This window comes from Bidens hawaiensis, unplaced genomic scaffold (genome assembly GCF_021521415.1).
Source record: "Bidens hawaiensis isolate Kalapana, Puna unplaced genomic scaffold, B.hawaiensis_p1.1 tig00001961_1, whole genome shotgun sequence".
Taxonomy (NCBI): domain Eukaryota; kingdom Viridiplantae; phylum Streptophyta; class Magnoliopsida; order Asterales; family Asteraceae; genus Bidens; species Bidens hawaiensis.
In genome coordinates, this window is record NW_027491109.1 from 765,608 (window position 1) to 772,071 (window position 6,464).

Genomic DNA, 6,464 nt, shown 5'->3' on the forward strand with positions numbered 1-6,464 from the left:
TGTTATGAAATTTGAAAGCCTCTTTTCCCACTTTGGGGATTGTCACGATACGCCCTTTCACATAGCCGTTTTCTCCCCCCCACCCCCCATAACACATAATCTAATATAACTTCGGTTTTCAATAAATTGAGTTTCCAGTAACTCTTAAAATTATATAATGTTTCCTTTTTATATAAATAGACGTGATAGCATGTAGAGGTGGGCCAAAAAGAACTGGTTAACTGACCCGACCCGAAAATTGAACTGAAACCGAACTGAACTGGTTTGAAACAGATTGTGTAGAAACTGGTTAAGAATCGATTGAAACCATAGGTGTGAAACGGTTTGTAATTCTCCATCGAAACCAATTTTAAACTGTTTAACCGAACCGAAACTAACCCATAACCGAAACCGATCTTAAACCAGTTGTGACTTTATTGACCAAAACCGAACTGGTTTCAATCCAAACCGATTTTTAGTCTTAAGCCTATTTGTGCACCTCTAATAGCATGTATTGACCCTCCCCGACCCACGTGGTTATTCAGGTGGTTAAACCACCTGAATAACCCATTAATATATTTTGACTCTATTAAAGTCGACCATTATTAACTTATTCGGATTAAGGTCGAGTCAAATTAATCAGGTTTAGGTATTTTGAACACCCTAGACATGATAGCATGGACCCGAACGGTGTGGTCCCCTTTTATACCAAGGGTTCCCAACGAACCATATATTATTCCCATAAACGAAACACACGAACCACCCAGTTCAAACTTCAAACTCAATGGCTAGCTTCTCCAACACCCACTCACAAAACCACTCTCATCACAACTCTTCACCACCCAATAATAATAATAATATTAACAACTGGTACTCACACAGCACCGGTACATACACCAGCAAACACCCACCCGTCACCCTCCCACCACCACCATTTCTCAACATCGTTTCCCGCGTATTCTCACACACCCACACCGGCACCACCGCACTTATCGACTCCACAACCGGAGCTTCAATCCCATACTCAAACCTCCAACCTTTAGTCAAATCTTTCCAAAGGTGATATTGTCTTAATCCTCTTACCCAAGGTTATTGTTTTATCCGTCCTGTATCTTGGTGCCGTTGTCAGTACGTTGAATCCGTTGAGTACTTTCTCTGAGGTCAAAAAACAAACACTTGGTGTGCATGTTAAGTTTGCCTTTGTTGGTCTTGATAAAGCTGGTTGTTTAACCACATTAGGGGTTGATTATGTTGTAGTGCCTGAACATGTTGGGTTTGAGGTAAATGATGTCCGGTTTTCGTGGTTTCGTAAGCTGGTTTCGTGTGATTACCGTGATTATGAATTGGTTATGGGTAGAAACATTATGCAGGACGACACTGCGGTTATTTTGTATTCGTCTGGGACGACGGGTGCGAGTAAAGGCGTGGTGTTGACTCATAGGAATTTGATTTCCGCGGTCGAGCTTTATGTTCGGTTTGAGGCTTCGCAGTATGAGTTTCGGCCGGAGGATAATGTTTACTTGGCGGTTATACCGATGTTTCATATATATGGGCTTACGCTTTTCGGTTTGGGGATTTTGTCGTTGGGGAGTAAGGTTGTGGTTATGAAGAGGTTTGGAGTTGATGAGATGGTGCGGTCGGTTGAGAGGTATGGTGTGACGCATTTTCCTGGGGTGCCGCCGTTGGTGGTCGCGTTGACTAGGGCGGCGAAGGGTGGTGCGGGTGGACGGTTGAAGAGTTTGAAGCAGGTTTTTTGTGGTGCTGCACCTTTGAGCACAAGGGTTATAGAGGAGTTTATGCATTATTTTCCTCAAGTTGATTTTATTCAGGTAAGGAAATTAGAAAATTATAATTCTGTCCTTTGATATATAATTAACATGCATCAGAATGGGATTTTTTTTTCATAAATTATATGAAAGTTATTGTTACCAGGGTTATGGGATGAGTGAATCAACGGCTGTGGGAACGCGTGGATTTAACACGCGAGACGTGCACAATTATATGTCTGCTGGATTGTTGGCGCCAAATATGCAAGCTAAAGTGGTAGATTTGGTTACTGGTTTGTATCTGCCACCTGGAAAAACTGGTGAACTTTGGTTATGTGGACCGGCTATAATGAAAGGTAGCCAAATTATTTGTTTTAGTAAATCATATATCCCACTAATTAAAATTCATAAAAGATCCTTTTGTCTTGTTGAAGCAGTTAAATATCTTTTGTTGAATGCAAGGATAGTTAAGTCATTTTGTCCTTAAGTTAACAGAAAAGTTAAGATAAGTTAGTGAAAAGAATGAAAAGTATGACAGCATAGGAACTTCGTGGGCGTTGTTTTTGTACTTATTGAAGTTAAGGGGCACATCAAAACTGTAATCTACTATAGTTTATATTTCATTCAACATATGATTCATTTGTGACGTGTTTTGACACAAAATTTGCTAGAATACCTGAACGACACGGATGCAACTTCATCAACTATTGATAAGGATGGTTGGCTACATACGGGCGACATTGTATATTTTGACCAAGATGGATATTTGCATATAGTTGGTCGTGTTAAAGAAATAATAAAGTACAAAGGGTTTCAGGTGATTAACTAAATTAGATATTTAAAAGTAGTTAAAACCGATTTTGATGGATATGAATAATGTGATTGAATGATTGTAATGCAGATTGCTCCTGCTGATTTAGAGGATGTTCTAGCAACTCATCCAGCCATTCTTGATGCTGCAGTAACAGGGTGAGTTTGACTAATTTCTTCTTAATTTAATTTTGATTTTGTTTGACCAACAATGTTCATCATGCAGAGTGAGGGATGAGGAAGCCGGAGAGATTCCAGTGGCTGTTGTAGTGACGAGCCCGGGAGCCGAAGCTTCTGAGTCGAGCATCATTGACTTTGTAGCAAAACAGGTCTGATACCGTGGTCTCGACCCGTTTTGACTTTTGACCCACACTAAAACTTATCTGCTTTGACACGTAACCACAAAAACAAGCAAGTAAGTTTTAGTGTGGGTCAAACCTGGTCAATAGGATTATAAGATGTTATTTTTCTAATGTAGTTCTTGTTGTTTGGCAATGTACAGGTGGCGCCGTACAAGAAGGTGAGACGAGTGATTTTCACCAACATGATTCCTAGATCGGCAGCAGGAAAGATTTTGAGGAGGGAATTGAAGGACCAGTTATATTCTAGACTTTAATGTGTTCTTCACTACAGTGATAAACGGTAACTGTTCCTGGTTCTGATTTATGCAGCAATTTTAGTTTTACCAAATATATTCTTATAAGAACACACATTCATTGTGTGGGCTTGATTCATGATGGTTTTATAACCTATAGAATCAGGTCAAACCTGTATGTTGTAAGGCACTGGATGCCATGAAATAGAATTACAAAATTCGCATCATGTTTATGTTTAGTTTAAAATAATACTCAATGGAATCCAACACTTAAGTAGGCATATATAAATTTAGAGACATGATTTTTTTTTATTAATATAAGTTGCTCCATACACACATAAAATGGGCTTATTACATACAAGCTGATTTGTATGGCTGTTTGCCCATGGCCTTATTCACCAAACTAGTTATGGTTTTAGTTACCACCGGGACCGCCCTCGTCACCTTTTCCTTGGGCATCACCGCCACCACTCAATCCTCCTCTATCAACACCTCCTTGACCACCTACACTGCCACTCCATCCTCCCTTGTCACCTCCTCCTTGACCACCAACACCCCAACTCCATCCTCCCTTACCACCACCACAACATTCTCCCTTGCCACCTCCACCGCCATCACAACATCCTCCCTTGCCACCTCCGCCGCCTCCGCCTCCCCATCCACCTCCAATTCCACCACCACCGCTCCATCCTCCCTTTCCACCTCCTTGGCCGCCACCACCTCCTCCCTGGCCACCGCCTCCTCCCTGGCCACCACCTCCTTGGTTACCACCACCTCCTCCTTGGTTACCACCTCCTCCTTGGTTACTGCCTTCTCCTTGATTACCACCTCCTCCTTGGTAAGCCTCCTCCTTGATTACCACCTCCTCCTTGGTTACCACCACCTCCTTGGTTACCGCCTCCTCCTTGGCCACCACCTCCTTGGTTACCGCCTCCTCCTTGGCCACCACCTCCTCCTTGGTTACCGCCTCCTCCTTGATTACCACCTCCTTGGTTACCGCATCCTCCTTGATTACCACCTCCTCCTTGGTTACCGCCTCCTCCTCCTTGATTACCACCTCCTTGGCCACCACCTCCTTGGTTACCGCCTCCTCCTTGGCCACCACCTCCTCCTTGGTTACCGCCTCCTCCTTGATTACCACCTCCTTGGTTACCGCCTCCTCCTTGGCCACCATCTCCTCCTTGGTTACCGCCTCCTCCTTGATTACCACCTCCTCCTTGGTTACCACCGCCTCCTCCTTGGCCACCACCTCCTTGGTTACCGCCTCCTCCTTGGCCACCACCTCCTCCTTGGTTACCACCTCCTCCTTGGTTACCGCCTCCTCCTTGGCCACCACCTCCTCCTTGATTACCACCTCCTTCTTGGCCACCCCCTCCTCCTTGATTACCGCCTCCTCCTTGATTACCACCATCCCCTTGGCCACCTCCTCCTCCTTGATTACCACCTCCTCCTTGGCCACCACCTCCTCCTTGGCCACCACCTCCTTGGTTACCACCACCTCCTTGATTACCACCTCCAGCATCCCCTCCCTTGTCACCTCCGCCACTCCATCCACCACCACCACTCCATCCTCCCTTACCTCCACCTCCATTACCACACCATCCTCCAATACAACCACCACCCCAACCATCCTTACCTTCACCATTCACTTCCTGTGTTTTCACAGCTAAGTTCCCTTCACAAACATACACAAAAATGAGAACAAATCCATCGTAGTCATTCAAACCATCTTATAACAAAAAAACATTTACCTGTTTTCTTATCATTTTCAGAACTTTCTGCTGTCACAGCAAATGCAATAAGAACACAACACAGAAAACCTACCACCACCACAAAATTTACCCTTTGATTTCATTTTCAGAAACTGCATGCTAGTACTGCCTCTTTTACTCCCTTTTTATACACTAAAAAGCATTAAAAGAGACCTACCTGCCACTTACCTCCTACCCCCAATTTAGGTTGTAGTTATCTTCATACGCATTTGTTCATCTATCTCTTTCTTGACTATAATTGGAAAGAATGCTGCCCATCGTGACAACTGGCAACAAAATTGACACGCGGATTTCGAGAAACAAAGAATGGTACCCCTTGTGACAAATGGTAACAAAATCGACATGCGGATTTCGAGAATCATGCAAATTTATTTCGAGAACTTCCTGTCGTGACAAATGGCAACAAATTGACACGCGGATTTCAAGAAACAAAGAATGCTACCCCTTGCGACATATGGCAACAAAATAGACACAGATTTCGAGAATCATGCAAATTTTAATAATAATAATTATCACGGTTTCATTTACGAATTGGTATATTCATGTTGCATGTCTCCATGGATCACGGACACACAAATGGAATAAAATTCATATATGATAACAACATGAAATTATAATAATAACTCTTTATATATGATCAAGATTTTATAGCTTCAAGTGGAGTGAATGCCTTAAAAGTTGAGGTGTAAACTAGGGCTGTCAAAAAAAAAAAAAAAAAAAAAAATTAACTCAAAATTTGCTTTTTTTGAGGTGTAAACAAGGGGTGTTCAATAAGCTCTAAAATAGCTCGGCTGAAAAAACTCGCTTATAAATGAGCCGAGCTGAGCCGACTTGATTTGTAAACTAACGTTGCCCGAGCCAGGTTTGTCTCGGATCATGGCTCACTTAATTGATTTGTTTAAATTAAATCCCAAATTATAGTATATAATAATAATAATAATAATAATAATAATATAAACACATTGAAAAGAAAAAAAATAATTAATAGATATAAATCATATAATATGCTTCTTGATCTGTAAAAGCATATAAAATAAATAAATAAACGATGCATATAAATTATTCTATTTATAAAATTATATATTATGTTTAGAAAAGATAAATAAATAACCAGCTCGCTCAGCTCATTTACGAACCAAGCCGGCTCGTTGGAGTTCGAGCTCGAACACAGCCTTACTCAGCTCGGCTCATTTGTAGCCCTGTAACTGTAAACAAGGTTAGCTACCTCATGTCCTAAATAGGCGTCTGGACCAAGGCGTATTTGATGCTGGAATAGTAACAAGTGAACTATCTTCCTCAGGGGATCCATGAAATGGTGGAACCTTCATCAAATAAGTAGTCGTGTTTGAAGTATTTGACTCCTTTCATAATTAACTTCACTCTCAACATCTTTCCCTCATTGTCGTCGTGGATTAGCCGAGAGGGCAGCACTTCGATTACTGTATCGTAGTATTGCTTTTGCAGGCCTGCAATTTAAAAATGTTTATTTTTACATAAAATTAATTTGTCAATAGACAAAAATTTTGTCACGAATAATTGTTC

At 41.7% G+C, this 6,464-nt stretch overlaps 1 pseudogene across 1 annotated transcript; it reads left to right on the forward strand.

Moving 5' to 3' along the window:
- Positions 1 to 757: 757 nt before the first annotated feature.
- On the forward strand, positions 758 to 3,340 carry LOC143602802 (4-coumarate--CoA ligase-like 6; annotated as a pseudogene). Its single transcript, XR_013147921.1, has 6 exons — positions 758 to 1,808; positions 1,912 to 2,101; positions 2,417 to 2,562; positions 2,647 to 2,714; positions 2,782 to 2,884; positions 3,058 to 3,340. The product of XR_013147921.1 is annotated as a 4-coumarate--CoA ligase-like 6 (transcript).
- The last annotated feature ends 3,124 nt before the right edge of the window (positions 3,341 to 6,464 follow it).